Source organism: Odocoileus virginianus, chromosome 9 (assembly GCF_023699985.2).
Source record: "Odocoileus virginianus isolate 20LAN1187 ecotype Illinois chromosome 9, Ovbor_1.2, whole genome shotgun sequence".
Taxonomy (NCBI): domain Eukaryota; kingdom Metazoa; phylum Chordata; class Mammalia; order Artiodactyla; family Cervidae; genus Odocoileus; species Odocoileus virginianus.
This window is the reverse complement of record NC_069682.1, coordinates 14,454,137-14,472,006: the sequence shown is the minus strand read 5'-3', so window position 1 is coordinate 14,472,006 and position 17,870 is coordinate 14,454,137. Positions and strand designations below refer to the sequence as shown.

The 17,870-nt window shown below is 43.0% G+C and overlaps 1 protein-coding gene across 1 annotated transcript in view; it reads right to left on the bottom strand.

Annotated features, from left to right (window-relative positions):
- The window catches only part of PROSER2 (proline and serine rich 2), a 43,459-nt gene extending 31,119 nt beyond the window's left edge, over positions 1-12,340 (bottom strand). The window contains exon 1 of the mRNA XM_020893038.2: positions 12,224-12,340. The gene's annotated coding sequence lies outside the window, so the exon portion shown is untranslated. The remainder of the gene's footprint in view (positions 1-12,223) is intronic.
- Positions 12,341-17,870: the final 5,530 nt, after the last annotated feature.

The window sequence follows — 17,870 nt, the reverse complement described above, 5'->3', positions numbered from 1 at the left end:
TGTCCATCACAAACTCCCGGAGTTTACTCAAACCCATGTCCATCAAGTCGGTGATGCCATCCAGCCATCTCATCCTCTGTCATCCCCTTCTCCTCCTGCCCCCAATCCCCCCCAGCATCAGGGTCTTTTCCAATGAGTCAACTCTTCGCATCAGGTGGCCAAAGTATTGGAGTTTCAGCTTCAACATCAGTCCTTCCAATGAGCACCCAGGACTTACCTCCTTCAGGATGGACTGGTTGGATCTCCTTGCAGTCCAAGGGACTCTCAAGAGTCTTCTCCAACACCACAGTTCAAAAGCATCAATTTTTCAGTGCTCAGCTTTCTTCACAGTCTAACTCTCACATCCATATAGGACCACTGGAAAAACCATAGCCTTGACCAGACAGACCTTTGTTGGCAAAGTATGTCTCTGCTTTTTAATATGCTATCTAGGTTGGTCATAACTTTCCTTCCAAGGAGTAAGCGTCTTTTAATTTCATGGCTGCAGTCACCATCTGCAGTGATTTTGGAGCCCAAAAAAATAAAGTCTGAAACTGTTTCCACTGTTTCCCCATCTATTTCCCATGAGGTGATGGGACCAGATGCCATGATCTTAGTTTTCTGAATGTTAAGCTTTAAGCCAACTTTTTCACTCTCCTCTTTCACTTTCATCAAGAGGCTTTTTAGCTCCTCTTCACTTTCTGCCATAAGGGTGGTGTCATCTGCATATCTGAGGTTATTGATATTTCTCCCAGCAATCTTGATTCCACCTTGTGCTTCATCCAGCCCAGCGTTTCTCATGATGTACTCTGCATAGAAGTTAAATAAGCAGGGTGACAGTATACAGCCTTGATGTACTCCTTTTCCTATTTGGAACCAGTCTGTTGTTCCATGTCCAGTTCTAACTGTTGCTTCCTGACCTGCATACAGGTTTCTCAGCACGCAGGTCAGGTGGTCTGGTAGTCCCATCTCCTTCAGAATTTTCCACAGTTTATTGTGATCCACACAGTTGAAGGCTTTGGCATAGTCAATAAAGCAGAAATAGATGTTTTTCTGGAACTCTCTTGCTTTTTCAATGATCCAGCGGATATTGGCAATTTGATCTCTGGTTCCTATGTCCATCTACATTGCTGCAAATGGCAGTATTTAACTCTTTTTTTGTGGCTGAGTAATATTATATTGTATATACATCACATCTTCTTAATGAAGTCATTCCCTGATGAGTACCTGGGTTGCTTCCATGTCTTGGCTATTATAAACAGTACTGATATGAACACAGAATTTATATTTTAAAACGCTAAAACCATTAGAGTGTCCTTAAAACAGACCTTTGATCTAAAGGAAAAGTTAAACATGTAAGTCATTTTAGACACATTAACCTCGTTGTGGTAATCACCCTTTATCCCTCTGTCATATTCAGAGACCAAAGCCTTGAAATTTAGGAGAAATTACTCCCAGTCAACCTAGAGATTTCAAGCAAGGACAAATGTGGAGCAGGAGGGGAGAACTTTAAGCACAAATGATGATCTGTTAAAAACTTGACACCAATAACACCAGACATGATATTAACATGTGACAAGTTATCAGGATGCATGCACCCATGTGTACATCCACAGGTGTAACCAGGACCAACAAGAAATTTCCAAATGGGCTGCCACAGAAACAAACAGCTGAAGCAAAATACATATGTAGTAACTATTCTTTAGTAGGGGCTCTTTCTCCATGTCAAGATAACAAAAGCCTTGAAAAGAATGCTTCTAAAAATACTCACTATGCAAAACTAGCAAACTAGGACTAGATCCTAGCACCGAACATCAAAGGAAAATGTTTTTCAGGTAGAGACTGTAGTTGCTGGGAGAGCTGAGGGCAGAGGCTTAGTTCTGTCTGGAATTTTAAATTGTTGACGTGGTCAGTGGTTTAGCATCCTTTTCCTACAGTTTTGCTTTTTCTCTGAGTTGGGTTTTTTCCTTACTTCTGAAAATGTCTTCTGTAAGAACTTAGGACCTTAAACTCTTTAACTAGCACTCAAGGGTATTAAAGACAATTAAACACTTCAAAGCCTGGCAGTTTTACTTCTCCAGAAGAATCTCCATGCTTTCATTTAGAGGTTTTTTTTTTTTTTTTAATTAAAAAAAAAAGCTCTTACTGAAAAATGTAGAAGAACAAGGGTTGGTTTCAGATCGTCTCAGTTGTGAATAGTTTCAACTATTAATAGGAGGCAGTAATTAATTTACTTAAGGCCATACGCCACATGAAAGTAATTGATTCACCTACATGTAAGCAAACACTTTCACACCAGAGGCCTCACCCAGGTAGGCTGGTTAACCTGCCCCAAGGGGAGAAGTCTTTCCACCCCAGTGTACTACCACTGAACAGAGGTGGCAGAAATCAGACCTCCCCAACACAAATCCTCACCAGAAGGCAAAGTTAACCAGATTTGAGGTTCGCTACTAATAACAAAAAGTAATGACCTAGGAAGAAGCAAACATAAAAGAATAATCAACAGGAGGAAAATCTAGCTTCATCTGATGAAATGTTTGCAAAGGTAGACACTTCAATTTTTGATATTTTTAGCTCATTTTTAAAAAATGGAAAGAATCCACCTACAGTGCTGGAGACTCAGGTTCAATCCCTGGGTCGGGAAGATCCCCTAGAGAAGGGAATGGCAACCCACTCCAGGATGCTTGCCTGGGAAATCCCATGGGCAGAGGAGCCTGGCAGGTTGACAGTCCAAGAGGTCACAAAGTGTCACACACAACTGAGCAACTAAACATATGCCTACTGCGTTTCTGGATTGTTTGACAAATTAAAAAACAAAAAGATCGAAGGAAAAATCCCAGCTCAGGTTCTTCTTTTTTTGTTAAACAAGCTGTGTGCTTTCTGTTTATCCAGCAAATGCTGCCAGAGCAGCCACTGTGTGCTACTCCAAGGTGCTAAAACGAAGAACTTCTTACTTGGACAAAATAAATATGCCTTATTGTTTCATAATGTTTTTTCTTTCTCCTGAGAAAGCTCAAAAAAAATTCTTGGCTGAGTTTTTCATTCCTCCTTGTAGCAAAAATAAAGCTGACCGAGAGCACGTTCATCCAGCTCTGGTATTTACAACACCTGGTGAGACCGGAAGCCAAGACCTGGTTTACATGTCTTATCTCAGGTTGAGCAGATTTAAATCCAAACCGGAGGGGAGCAGAACTCCCGCAGGACCTCCTGCTGGGTCCATCCACTGCGTCCAGCTTTGAAGCCCGTCTTCTCCAGTCCCTCTGCAAGCCCTGTGCCTGCGTCTCCAGAGGCTTCCCCCTGCCCGCACTCTTCCTGGACACCCCCTGCAATCCCGGAACAGAGTACTCAACTCCCTCCCTGTAAATCCAGGCCTGTGGGCACAGGCTCCTACCCCAGTTTTAACAGAGGGGAAAAGATAAGGGGCTTTCAGGACTTTTTCAAGAAATGGGGATAACCAATATGAAATAGGCTTCCCCGAAGGCTCAGCCGTAAAAAATCTGTCTGCAATGCAGGAGTGTGTGAAAGTTGCTCAGTTGTGTCTGACTCTTTGGGACCCCATGGACTATTCAGCCCATGGAATTCTCCAGGCCAGAATACTGGAGTGGGTTGCCATTCCCTTCTACAGGGGATCTTCCCAACCCAGAGATCAAACCCAGATCTCCCGCATTGCAGGCGGATTCTTCACCAGCTGAGCCCCCAGGGAAGCCCAAGAATACTGGAGTGGGTAGCCTATCCCTTCTCCAGCGGATCTTCCCGACCCAGGAATCGAACTGGGGTCTCCTGCATGGCAGGCAGATTCTTTACCAACTGAGCTATCTGGGAAGCAAAGCAGGAGACCTGGGTTCAGTCCCTGGGTGGGGAAGATCCTCTGGAGACGGGAATGGCTATCCACTCCAGTATTCCAGCCTGGAGAATTCCATGGACAGAGAAGCCTGGCTGGCTACAGTCCATGGGGTCGCAAACAGTCTGACATGATGGAGTGACTCAACAACAACAAGAAATATAAAATAGATCATCAGCAAGGACCTGCTGTATAGCACAGGGAACTCTCCAAAATATTCTGTAGTAACATAAGGGAAAAGAATCTGAAAAGAATAGATATATGTGTATGTAGATATAACTGAATCACTGCTGTCCACCTGGACCCAACACAATATTGTAAATCAACTATTTGTGTGTGTGCTCAGTCGTGTCCGACTCTTTGTAACCCCACAGACTGTAGCTCGCCAGGCTCCTCTGTCCATGGAACTCTCCAGGTAAGAATACTGGAGAGGGTTTCCATTTCCTTCTCCAGGGGATCTTTCCGAAGCAGAGATCAAACCCTAGTTTCCTTTGTCTTCTGCCTTAGCAGGCAGATTCTTTACCACCAGTGCCACCTGAATGTTTCAGTTAAAAAAAAAAAAAAAAAACTGAAGAAAAAAAAAAAAGGAAAGAAAACAGAAACGTGGACAACCAAATGTTTGTTGAAAAAACTGGAGGACTCTAATGAACAGTCAAGGTGATACTGATGTCAGCATTTCAAGGACTGCTTATCAAACTCTCTGGGAAAAAACTTGGCACCTTGAATGAATCAGCACTGGAATTTGATAATTACTCAAATTACTCAAAATTTGACAAAGACCTCTTGGCTGCTGAAGCTGTCAAGTTCCCCACCACTTTGGAGAACAAGACTGACATGAGAATTAGTTAGGAAATACAGTATTAAACACGCTGTATTTTTATGTGAATTTTCAAGTTCTCCGACAACATTCTTCCAGAGCTTGAGAAGGGAAGGGTCAGGCATCTGGCCCACAGTTAGTGGATCAAATCACTGACGTGGGTCAGAAATAGCTGGGGCTTCCCAGTTGGCTCAGTGGTTAAGAATCCTCCTTGCAATGCAGGAGACAGGAATTCAGTCTCTGGTCTGGGAGGATCCCTGGTGCAGCGGAGCAACTAACCTGATGTGATGCAACTATTGAAGCCTATGTGCCCTGGAGCCTGAGCTCCTCAACAGAAGTGGCCACTGCGATGAGAAACCCGAGCGCTGCAATGAAGAGTAGCCCCCACTTTCCGCAACTAGAGAGAATCCTGGGCAGCAAGGAAGCCCTGGCACAGCCATAAATAAATCAATAAGAAAACAACACCATCAGTGATAACAAAAATATAGTTGAATACCCGTGGTTAACGTAACGATTTTGGATCTGAACTGATAATTAACACTGTAAAAAAAGCAAAGTGTTCTTGAGATGCAGTTCTCGTTGCAGTATGGCTTTAGCACCCGTTGATGTTAAAATATTTTTCCTTTTAATTAACTTATTTTTAATTGGAGGATAATTGCTTTATAATATTGTGTTGGTTTCAGCCTTACATCAACATGAATCAGGCATGCACGTGTCTCCTCCCACTTGAACCTCCCCCCACCTCCCGGCCCATCCCACCCTTCTCGGTAGTCGCAGGGCACAGGGTTTGGGCTCCCTGCAACATACGGCAAATTCCCCCCGGCTGTCTACTTTACATACGGTAGTGTGTATGTTTCAGCGCTCCTCTCTTCATCCTGCAAATTGTGTGGAAGGGATTTAAAACAGTTCTCTGGATTATAAGAAAAATGAGCCCGCAATTCCTGGCTCCTCAGAGTTCCGTGTGGGAGCCCTGGTGTAAAATGATCTTTTACATGCCTGGTTGGAACTATGAGTTATTTATTTATTTTTTTAATAAATCTTTCTCCTCAGACAATACCTCTGAAATCACAACATTCATTCACAGTAAGAATGGACAGGGAGGGAAAAAAATACACAACAGATTCACGTCGCACACACTTTACAACCTGATGGATGAAGTGAAGCTCAGCAGGAGCTGAGTCAACAAACTCGCTGGTTCTTGACGCGTGTGGGGGACAAATCACATGAGGAAACCGAGGTCAGAGAGAGCTGGATTTAGGCGTTAGCCTTCCACTCTAGAGGAATGCCTTTTCAGACTTTTTCTGCACCAGAACTTCTGCTCAACATCAGACGTTTCCAGCACCATCGCCTTCTCTGTACCATCTTATCTCTTTCATCTTTCTAGCCTCCCTTCCTCAACCCTTGGCCACCCCGCTCAACTTCAGGTTACTGCCTCAGCGTACGTACAAACCTCTCCTCCGCTGCAGAACCCGGCCACTCACGACCTGTCATGGTTCGTGCCCCCACACTCAAGGCTAAACTCTTCGGCATGATGAGTAAAGCCATGGCTCACCATTCGGACAACCTCCTGTCCTGCACTTGTTGGCCTGGCTCCAACATTACCTCCTGAAAGGTCAGGGTATCTCTGACTTCTGCTTCCAAAAGATGCGTGGGCCTCTGAGATCGACTTCCACTTGACACCTGTATCACTCTCACTAGGTCACAAGTTTCTCGAAGGCTGGGACCATATTCACTGACATCTATCTGCGTTCCCAGGTATGCCCAGCACAGAAGGAGCTTGAGTGTTCATGAAAGCGCTTTGAACCCTGGGGATCTTCACAGAAAATGCCAAATGTGCATTGTGGAAAACAGCAACTGACCAAACTCACCTGTTGAGTATACTAGAACAGAGCCATCTTTTGTCTTTCCACACAAGACAATTTCTTGAAGTGAGCTATACAAAAAGAACGACTTTACATATACTCAGAGAATTAGGTTTGTAGGGGAGAGCTGTGGTGAAACATGAGTGTATCATCTCCAGTTTCCAGGTCTGAGAGGGCCAAAGAAGTCACTTAGTCCTGCCCCCAGGTTTACAGACCAGGAAACTGAGGTCCACAAAGGTAAAGTGGTGAACCTGATGGTTACACAGCTATTTGGTGTTGAAACCTCTGGTGGAGAGAGTTAAGTACTGTTCTTTTTCCCTGGGCCAGGCTCTATTAATTGGTTAATTAAAAAAAAAAATTACAGCAGAAACTAACACAGTGTTGCAAAGCAACTGTACTCCAATAAAAATTAATTGAAACAGTTTTTGGAATGAAAAAAAGAAAGTAAAATAAAATGTAATCTGCAAACATCTAAAACAGAAGGGTATGAGGGGTGGTAGGTTTGTATCTCCAGGGACAATTCAGTGACCAGAACATGGCAGGTGCCCCAACAGCCTACAAATACTGCTGAATGAACAGACCAGGCCTTCAGATAACTAGAATAGGTAGAAAGTTAAATATTTCAAAGCACCAGCTGGACAACTAGTCTTCTGGGAGATGCAGCAGAAGCTGAAAAGAGAAAACGGAAAAAGAAATGAAGCCAAACAACAGAATGAGGGTTTGAGAAGGAACATACTATACAAACCAAGTTTTATAAGAGAAAGTACTCTTGGGACTTCCCTGGTGGTTCAGTGGTTAAGAATCTGCCTTCCGATTCTGGGAACTTGTGCTGGATCCCTGGTCAGGGAACTAAGATCCCACATACCACAGGGCAGCTAAGCCCATGCACCACAACTAGAGAGCCTGTATGCTACAACTAAGACTGACACAGCCAGATAAATAAATATTAAAAAAAAAAAAAACCTACTCTTACTCACTCCAAAGATGCTGGTGATAGAAAAGTTAATACAAAAGAGAATCAAGTCCTTGAACAGAGTTTTCTCCAGAGAAAATCTTGAAGTGGTCACTAAGTCCATGAAAAGATGCTCATCATTATTAGTCATTAGTGAAATGCAAATCAACACCACAATCAGACACCACTTCATGACCACTGGAGTGGCAATAAAAACAAAAACGCAGAAAACAACAAGTGTTGGTGAGGATGTGGAGAAACTGGAATCCTCAAACATTGCTAGTGGGAATGTTAAATGGGGCAGCTACCACGGAAAACAGTTTGGAGGTTCCTTGTAACTTCACTACTCACAAACCAAAAGGTAGAAAGTACTCAACTGTCCATGCTGATAATGAATAAGTAAACTATGATATATCCAACTCAATGGAATATTACTCAGCCACAAAAAAGGAATGAAGTAATGATTCATGCTACAAATGGATAAATCCTGAGAGCACTGTAAGTAAAAGAAGCCAGACATACATTGTTTAAGTCTACTGGTATGAAATATCCCAAAAGACAAATAAATCCACAGAGGCAGAAAGCAGATTGGTGGCTGCCAGGGGCTGAAGCAGGGAAGGAAATAGAGATTGACCTCTTAACAGGTATGGATTTTCCTTCTGTGGCGATGAAAAAGTTCTGGAACTGGATAGTGGTGATGGTTGCAAAACATTGTGAATGTACTACAGTTTATTGAATGTCAATTATACTGCAGTAAAGAATCTGCCTATTAATGCAGGAGACGCAAGAGACCCAGGTTCGATCCCTGGGTTGGGAAGATCCCCTGGAGTAGGAAATGGCAACCCATGCCAGTATTCTTGCCTGGAAAATTCCATGGACAGAGGAGCCTGGAGGGCTACAGTCCATGGAGTCAGACATGACTGAGCAACTGAGCGCAAAGATGCTTGAAAGAGAAATTTTAAAACAGGGAGATATATCAAGGAAATGTTAACAACAGTAACAATGAAAAGATCACTTCTGGCTATGCTGCATCAGGGACTTCTCTGGTAGCTCAGACGGTAAGGGGTCTTCCTGCAATGCGGGAGACCCAGGTTCGATCCCTAGGTTGGGAAGATCCCCTGGAGAAGGAAATGATAACCCACTCCAGTATTCCTGTCTGGAAAATCCCATTGATGGAGGAACCTGGTGGGCTACAGTCCACAGAGTCACAAAGCGTCGGACACAACTAAGTGACTTCACTTCTCTTTCTTCCTATACCACATCAGACAAAATAGACTTTAGGGCAAAAATCCTCACTAGTGATAAAAGTAACTATGTGATAATAAAAATTCAATTCCTGTTAGACAGTGTATGTCTAACAATATAAATTTACAGATGCATAGTTAGAAATGAAAATAGAAAGTTGTATGTACACATAGTCTCAGAATATTTTTAAGCTCAAATATAAGGAGATATCAACAAAGACTTATAGTGGGATCTTTCAATACACCTCTCTCAACTATTGACATGCTAAGCACACACAAAGTTAGTGAGAAATGATGAAATTAATAAAGTTCATTTGCTGGAGCAGGAAATGGCAACCCGCTCCAGAATTCTTGTTTGGAAAAGCCCATGGCCAGAGAAGCCTGGCGGGCTACAGTTCATGGGGTCACAGAGTCAGACACGACTGAGCACAGCACGGCACTCAGTCATCACAACTGGATGCTAACCAACGTGAAGGGAGACGTATGACAGAGAAACAAGCAACAGCAACAAACACAGGATTTCAGTGAAGTTCATTTAACGGATATCTTAGAGCTCTACAGAACAAAATGAAAGAAAACACGCTTCGCAAACACATATAATGTGAATGCACTTAATGTCATTGATTTGTACACTCTAAAATGATAAACTCACTGTTCTATGTTTTTTACTACCAAAGGGAGAGAAAGAACCAAGTCTTGAGTGGTAGGTATTCGCAAACATCCAGTCGGAAGATACAAGTTTGTATGGAACAATCACATCGCTATTCAATAAGGCAGCATGTTCTGCCCCGCACATTTCTTAACCTTGGATCCACACTGCATGGATTATAAACCTAGCACCTACTTCCTCTGAACACGATTCAAGATTAATGCTGCAGGTTTGGGAGGGGGACAACAGCACTGCTGAGAAGTGCAGCTTCAGGGTGGTTCTCTACAGAGGCTGCTCTGGGGACTGCACGGTCCTGACGCCATTGTGCTAATGTGAACAGGAGCTGACCCACCCAGATTCAAGAGGGGAAGGCTGCAGGGCCCCAGGGGTAGAGCTGCCCAGCCCGTCGTCCTGAGAGCACGCAGGCAGCGGTGAAGCCACCACCACTGCCACAGAGAGGGCAGTGGAAACTGAAAGGAAAAGCCGCCCTCTACCAGCAAAGGCTCAGGTTCTGGGATGCTCCTAGGATGTCCCGGTACCACTGGCAGCCGTCCACAACCGAGTGGGTAAGATGCACTTGAACTTTTGTTCCAGAGGATGCCCTGTTCTCAGCTCTGCACCACCTAAGCCTTTCCCCTCTTTCCCCCAGGCTTCAAGGCTCAGCTCTATCTCTTGTAGTTATTTGAGATGATCTTGACAATCAACACAGGGTGCCAACCGCAGGCTCCTAAGGTGTCTGAGAACTTTGGAACTGGGGCCAGGTGTATCTTCAGCTCCCGATGAAGGCTTTACTTGATCTGGCTTTAATCAGTTTGGGTCGAGTGACTGTTATCTAGGTGTGTTGGTGTGTTCCATGACTAGTTCAGCGCTCAGCACATTGTAAGTGGTCAGACAAGCTTGCAAATATTGCTGAATTAATTTATGATCACCCGGTGTGTTAGTCGCTCAGTCATGTCCAACTCTGAGACTCTATGGACTGAAGCCCGCCAGGCTCCTCTGTCCATGGGATTTCCCAGGCAAGAATACTGGAGTGGGCAGCCATTTGCTTCTCCAGGGCACCTTCTCAACCCAGGGACCGAACTCCGGTCTCCTGCATTGCAGGCAGAGTTTCTTTACCCTCTGAGCCACCAGGGAAGCCCCACGAACAACCAGGGCCTGGCACTAAAACAGGCAAATCCTGCCCATCGCCTCAAAGAGTCAACGTGGAGCCAAACGCCCTCATATTTTCTTAAAATCATTGTTCTTCTTTCCAGACTTCTCTAAATAATCTGATTTTGGCTTTCTGATTTCTACTAAAGGACAAAATGTGTTACTTTTAAATTATCAGCATCCAATATCTTGCCCCCTCCCAAATGTAAAAAAACCTCTGAAGTGCTGTTACGAAGGCATATACCCAGTCCCTTAAAAATGGCCATCACAGGTCTGAGCAAGAAAATACACAAGATTCCATACATACACTGTCAGGTTTGGCAAGAGAGATTTTTGACAACTTCCACCCTTCCCACCCAATCCCAAGTAAATAGGGCATTTGTTTGTATTTCCACATTGGTCTCATAAACCAAACTACCTCCTCCACCTAGAAAAACAATCTAACATTCAGACACTGAGCTTTGAGGGCAGACTTTTTTCAGTGCATGCTAGAGCAGTAAGAATGTAGTGCTTAAAGAAAAGCATCTTTAATAAACTTAGGTTCTCCTGTGACCTTACACTTATATCTGATTTGGTGTTTCTATAACTTCCAGAAATACAGATTTTTTTAAAAAAAAGTAGTTCTCAATGAAAATTAGAGCCAGAGGAACCTTCTTCCTACAGTCTCCAGCAACAGACCTGAATGTTCTACTGTATTTAGCAGGGGGAAAGGCACAAAAATCATTTTCTTTTCCTGTGAATTTTCACTTTGCACCAAGTGGGTCCTGGCAAAGAGTTAAATGTTTTCTGAGGTTAGTTTCTGCGGTTTAAAAAAAAAAAAAAAGGCTAGATGCTTAAATTTAGACTCCGTAAAACAATACTGGGAAACTTTCAAAGCCTTGGAGAAATACTGGAGTTTGTTTTATTGCCTTTTGTTAAATTGCACCACATTAGCCACAAAGTCTTCTCTTTTTTAATCCCTCGCGCCCCGGCTCACGGGCAGTTCCTACCCGTTTCCCGCGTGACTCAGTTACCTGTTGGGGGTCAGGGTCTGGGGAGCAGGGGTGGGGACGGAAATCCACTGGTCACTTTGCGCAGGACCCAAGTTTAACAGGTGGCTTCGGCCACCTCCTGCCAATATGAGATTCTAGCCCTCCTGCCTGCGGCGGAAGGGACACAGTGCCCCGGGAGTTGGACAGCCGCTGCGGCTACTCCGAGGAGGGCAGAGGGGCCAGGGCAGGAGTGTTGGGACAACCCCGGACCGCTCAGCGAGCAAAGCAAGAAACGTGCCACTGATCACCATGCGACCCCCCGCCCCCCGCCAGGGCAGCCTCGGAGTCAGAAAGCCACGCGTACTCCCCACCGACCCCGAGCCGGGCGCACGCCTACCCCAGGGATCCCGAGGGAGGTCCCGAGTTTCCTGGGTGAGAGGCCACCGGGCCGACGACAGCCCCTCGGATGGCGCCAGAGTCGTTCCTAACTTCCAAGGGACGAGATGCGAAAGAACCGAAGAACGCGCTTTGGAAGAGATCCCTGCCAGCACCGCACCGGCAGGGACACGCGGGAAGCCCAAGCCGCTGACTCACTAGGAAAGGGGGTCGCCCTTACCCCTAGGACCCCACCCGAACCCCGACTTCCAGCGATCGGCTCCAAACGCCACCGGGTTCACTGTCGTGCGGGGCAAAGGGATCCGCTGCCAGGACGCTCTTCCGCTCTCCCACCCTGTCCGGGATAAAGAAGTCCGCACTCACCTGGCAGGAGCGCCCTCCCCGGGGACCGCTGGAGCCCACCCTGACTGCGGACCGGGAGCCGAGCGCCCGCGCCGCCCGCTCGCTTCTCTGCTCGCGCGTACCTCGCGGACCATCCCGGGCCGCCCCGCCGCGCGCGCGCTCTTGCGCGCCCCCTGTCGCGCGCTCCCGGCGGGGCGCTCGCTCCTGCGCATACCCGGCTGCGCGCTCTGCGCCGCGCCGCCACGCGTGCTCGTACGCGCTCCCCCGCTCGTACGCGGGGTCTTGGCTGTCCCGCTCCCCAAACTCACAGGGCGCGTGCCCGGGACATTTAAAGGGACCAGTCCCCGCGCCGGTGCTGCAAGGCAGCCGCCTCCGGCACGGGTCGTTGGTGTCGGTGCCAGGTTTGAGTTCGTCCGATATGAGTGAACCCCCAGCCCCATCTCTAGAGGAAACATAGGGATTTGCATTTGAAAGTCTGAATGAAACGGAACATTTTTTTCCTCCTCCTATAGTCAGCTTTGAGAGGTTATTTTGTATTTAGCGATAATAACTATCACGAATCAAATTTTTATTAGCCTCCGACAAGGCATTTAATGGACACACATAATTTCGTTAAATCCTTAGAAGAGCTGCCTGATTTCTCATCCGCATTTTACAGAAGAGGAAAACGGAGGTTCAGGGAGGCGAAGAAACGCGTCCAAGAGGTTTTGACCCCGTTGCTCGATGTCGTTTCTCCTTTGTCACCGTGGAAATGTCCACCGAGGTTATTAGCTGGTTGTGGAAGCCTTTTGTAAGTTGGTGGAAATGAAATTAATGCTGGTGGAAGTGAATGGGGTGGGACAACCCTGTACGACGGGAGAAAGCAAAAGTTACGGGGTTTTATTGCAGGGTTTGAGATGTACTCAAATGGCAGATATGATAAAACCCCGTATTTCAGAGTGCTGATGTGCTTATCCCCATTTTACAGAAAGCTAAGGAAGGAAGTGGTTGATGGCGAAGCATGACTGAGTCACTGGCGACACTTAGGGTGAGCCTTAATTCCTTAGGCCTGATATCATTTCTTTGCCCTTCCCTGATTAAAGGGAAGAAAACTTTTTCACTAATAACACATTGGCCTCATCTAACTCCCTGCATCTTTAATTAATGTTTACAAACACTTTAATCTACCCCACTTACTACTTAATTAGGCAAGTATTATTACCCCCCCTTTCTGAACCAAATCCAGAAGAGACTTAAGTCCTTAATCCTCCTTAAATAATGCACCTAAGCTTTCTGTCCATGTTCTTTTTATTTCCTCTTTTGTACCATATTGTTAAACATTAATATATTTATGATGAATTGGCTTGGTAAAAAAAAATATTAAATAGCCACGGGTGGGAGGTAATATAGGCAACCTCTATCTTTCATAAATTCAGATTTTAAAAAGACATTATGATAAGTGCTTCCCAGAATTTTTCTTTTCCTCTTTACTGGTTGTTGTTTTTCTTAGCTTGGTTAAACTTTTATGATGCATATGCATATGCTTAGCTTAGTTATTATAAAGTACACATTATGTTGTGTGTACAAATTAAATTTTACATGGTATCATCTTCCAGGTGAAGAGGAAATATGAGGAGAAAGAAATTGAAGGATGATAGGATTAGGAAGGAAGAAAGGGAAAAGAAAAAGGCAAACAAAAAAGGTGGGAAGGGGACAAAAAATGAACAGGGAGAAAATGAGACTTGAGGTTTCAACCAAGGCAGTAGGGGATGAAGCCAGCCCTGCTAACTGGGAACTGAGCCTTGTGGGAATTTCAAGCAGGCTGCCGTCTTTGGGGCTGGTGCAGAACTGGCCAGGGCCCAGTGTGAGAACCTGAGTCCTCTGCACCCCTGTCCACGCACCTCTGTGCCAACTGAACATACGCAAAGGCGTTAGAAGGTGAGAAAGAACATAAAGTAAAATAAGAAATAAGAAAGCAAAAAACGGGTTAGAGGGGGAATTAAAAGATTACTATTCTTAAAAGTACTTTTTTTTTTTTAATTTAAAAGTACTTGGGTAACATCAGTGGAGAAAAGAGCAAAGAAACACCTGTAGGGTTATGGACCTGCAATGTTTACTACTTTAAAATCCATGATACTGACAAAACTCTGCTTTCTGTTCACTTGACTTTTTACTGAATTCTTTTGAGGCTGGTCTTTGCTAAGAAAACACCGGTGATACAGGGCCCCAAATATTAGATGATTATTCTTATTACCTTTGTATAAGTTGAACACTTTTTAAAAAATTTAATTTTATTTATTTATTTTCACAAAAACTGCTTCATTTTTATTTCATACAGATTTGTCTGAATATACTTTTGAGATATTTCTTTTTTTTTTTTGAAATCCAAAGTTATCACTATATCTAAACAAGTAGCAAAAATTACTAAATAAGAAAAACATCCAACCCAAGTTAAGATATAAAAAATGAAAATGATTTGTGGCAAACAGACTTTGAGTGAGTGAGTGAAGTCGCTCAGTCGTGTCCGACTCTTTGCGACCCCATGGACTAATGTAGCCCACCAGGCTCCTCTGTCCATGGGATTCTCCAGGCAAGAATACCGGAGTGGGTTGCCATTTCCTTCTCCCAAGTTGAACACTTTTAAGTAAACTTTTAAAATGTAAGCTAATGGTTTTTAGAATTAAAATGAGTACTGTGCGAACTGGCTTGAGAAACGGCAATATCTGTAATGACCACTAGAGGGAGGTAGACAGGAAATGGGAAAGAACAGAAAATAAATTTCAAGAGTTTTCTTTATTAAAAAATTATAGCATTTTAGAGCTAAAAGGGGAGATACCAAAAGACATGGTTCTCCCTCTCTCTCTTTTTTTTGGCTGCACTGTGCGGCTTGCAAGGATCATGTTTCTCCAACCAGGGATTGAACTCGGACCTGGCAGTGGGAACACCGATTCCTAACAACTGGACCACCAGGGAATTCTCCAGAAGACATGTTTTTGATTTATGCCTCTTCCATTTAGAATATGTGTAAACTTGAACTACGTATTCCTTTTGAGATTCAGTTTCTTACTCGTATGATGAAGCTGTTAAATCTACCTTAGGAGGCTAAAACAAAATTATTTTAAAGTTAACTTGAACAAGTAGCAGATGAAAAATGTTAAGAAAATAATGAAAGTGAAGAAAAATACAGGAAATTTCCCCACTTGTTAGTTAAACATAGTATAAATAATAAAGTGAATGTTAGCATATACAAATAGAATGTTAGTATATATTTAACGATATAAATGATAAAATGGAGTAGATGACTCAGAAAAAGACACTGGGTCAATATAGTAAAAAGTCAATATAGTGTAGATTTTTAATATGTGATGGAGTCATCTAAAATAAATGAAAAAGGGACAGATTCTCAATAAATTGACTTAAGAAACTAGTAATTTGTAACTTTCGTTATGTAATTTGTAATTTGTAACTAGTAATGTAACTTTCATTATGTGTTAAAAGAAATTTCAGCTACATTAAAGAACTTTAAAACTAGAAAATTTAGGAAATATTTATGTAACCTCAAGATGAGGGAATAAAAGAAATGAAAAAATCATAAAGGAAACGACCAATAGACCACATTACATGAGAGTTTTAAAATTCTGACAACTAACTAAAAATATTGTAAGCAAAATTTGAAAAGAAAAAAAAAACTGGCAGTTCATTTCATCCTCAATACAAGAGTACACACACATTGTTAAGAAAACTCTAATAATTCAATGGAAAATTTTTCTTAAAGAGGAAATAAAAATGATTAGTGTGTATGTGTCATGATATATTTTTAATTTTAAAATTTATTTATTTATTTCGACCACACTGTGGGGCTTGTGGGATCTTAGTTCACCAAACAGGGATCACAGTTGTGCCCTCAGCAATAAGGGCATGGAGTCTTAGACACTGGACCACCAGGGAATTCCCATGTAATTATATTTTAAAGTGTTTGGTTTATCCAGTAATTTAAAATTAAAATAGTAAGCAATATTCACATCTATTATATTAGAAAAGAATTTAATTCTAACATTTAGTAGTGGCAGGAGTGCAATGAAATGGAAAGTTTTATATACTATTGGCGGGACATAAGTTGATATAACTTTTACTGTAAAAATATTTGTATACTTTGGCCCTATAGTTCCATATCTAGGGATTCTATAGAAATAATCAGAGATGAGTGCAAAAATTTGTGCAGTCTCCTTTTTAATAATGTCAAAAAATTATAAACAACCAAAAAAGTCCAAAATTAGGGGACAGTCTCAGTCGTGTCTGACTGCGAGTATGCACACATGCTCCTTAATAAACTATTAAGCAGCTCTTAAAAATGAAGTATTTTTCATGAACACAAGAAAATACCTAAAGGGGAAAAAAGAACTTTACAAAATTGTGTGAAATTACTGTTTCAGCCATGGAAAATGCGTGTATATATTAAAAAACTGAGTGAATATATCAAAAGGATGACATTCTTTCTGGTGGTGAGCATGTCATTCTTATTTTTAGCATTGTATGTGTCCCAAATATTCTGTTCTGGTTCTGCATTACTTTTATAAATCAATACAGGCATACACATCTTTTTGAGACAATAAATGCCAATGTGCATAGCATAGAACCTGGCTTATATCAAAGAGTCATTAAATATTTGGTAGATGATAGGTGATAGATGATAGAAGGAAGGAATAGAAGGAGATTGATATACCTCAAGGATGACTTGCTAGTGAAATTTCTTGATTTATAAAAAGAAATTATTCTACCAATGAGGAAATTACAACCTGGAGGGCTTTTGGTGGTGATTTCAAGAAAAACTTTAAAAGATAATAATAAAGTGGTCCCATACTTCCTGAAAGCAAATGGATCATGTGTTACCTTGTTTGTTTTCCAGGTCAATATTCTGAAGGAGAAACACATGTGGAAGAAACAAATATGGAAGAAGATGGTAAATAAATTACATCTAAATTCAATAAGTCTGAAAGAGAAGCAAGGTTCTAAAAAGATTCATGGTGAAGAAGTGCTGTTCATTCGAGCTTCAGGACCCGCCAAGTGACCGAGGTCCAAACAGGAAGAGAGGATGTATGGAGCCCATTGATTCTTCATCCAGAAATAATTTGTGGTTTCTTATGTGCCAAGTGTTATGAAGGGTAAAGTCCAGGAGGTGCAACAGAGAGCAGTATGGATGAGTTCCCTGTCCAAGGGGAATTTATGGTCCAGGAGGGTTTGGGGGATACAGACGAGACTCCAATGCTAAACTAGTTGGTCACCATCTGTCTATGAATCCCCAAATAGAGTAGAAGTGATTCCGTAAATAAAACAATGGTAAGGTGAATGGTATCCCTCCCAGAGATAAGCCTGAGGACTCATGGTTGGTCTAAATTTGGCCATGGACAACTTTGTTTGCTTCTCCTGTTATCTGGCTAGCTGTTGGTTTGCAGATGGAATTTGCAAAGCCAGCAGGGTTTTGGAAATGACTCCGGGAACCCGTGGGTGTCTGGGGAGCCGGGGGATAGGAGAGCCTTGTAGAAGTTTCCTATGCAGTGTCTTTTAACCCTCTCCATCTCCCCTCAAACTTCACTAATGCCTCTACTCCTCAGGAATGCTTTTGGAGTGAACCTTATTCTCAGGAGATTTGAATATGGCTGAAACTGGCCTCGGGTGGGTCTCTGAGCCA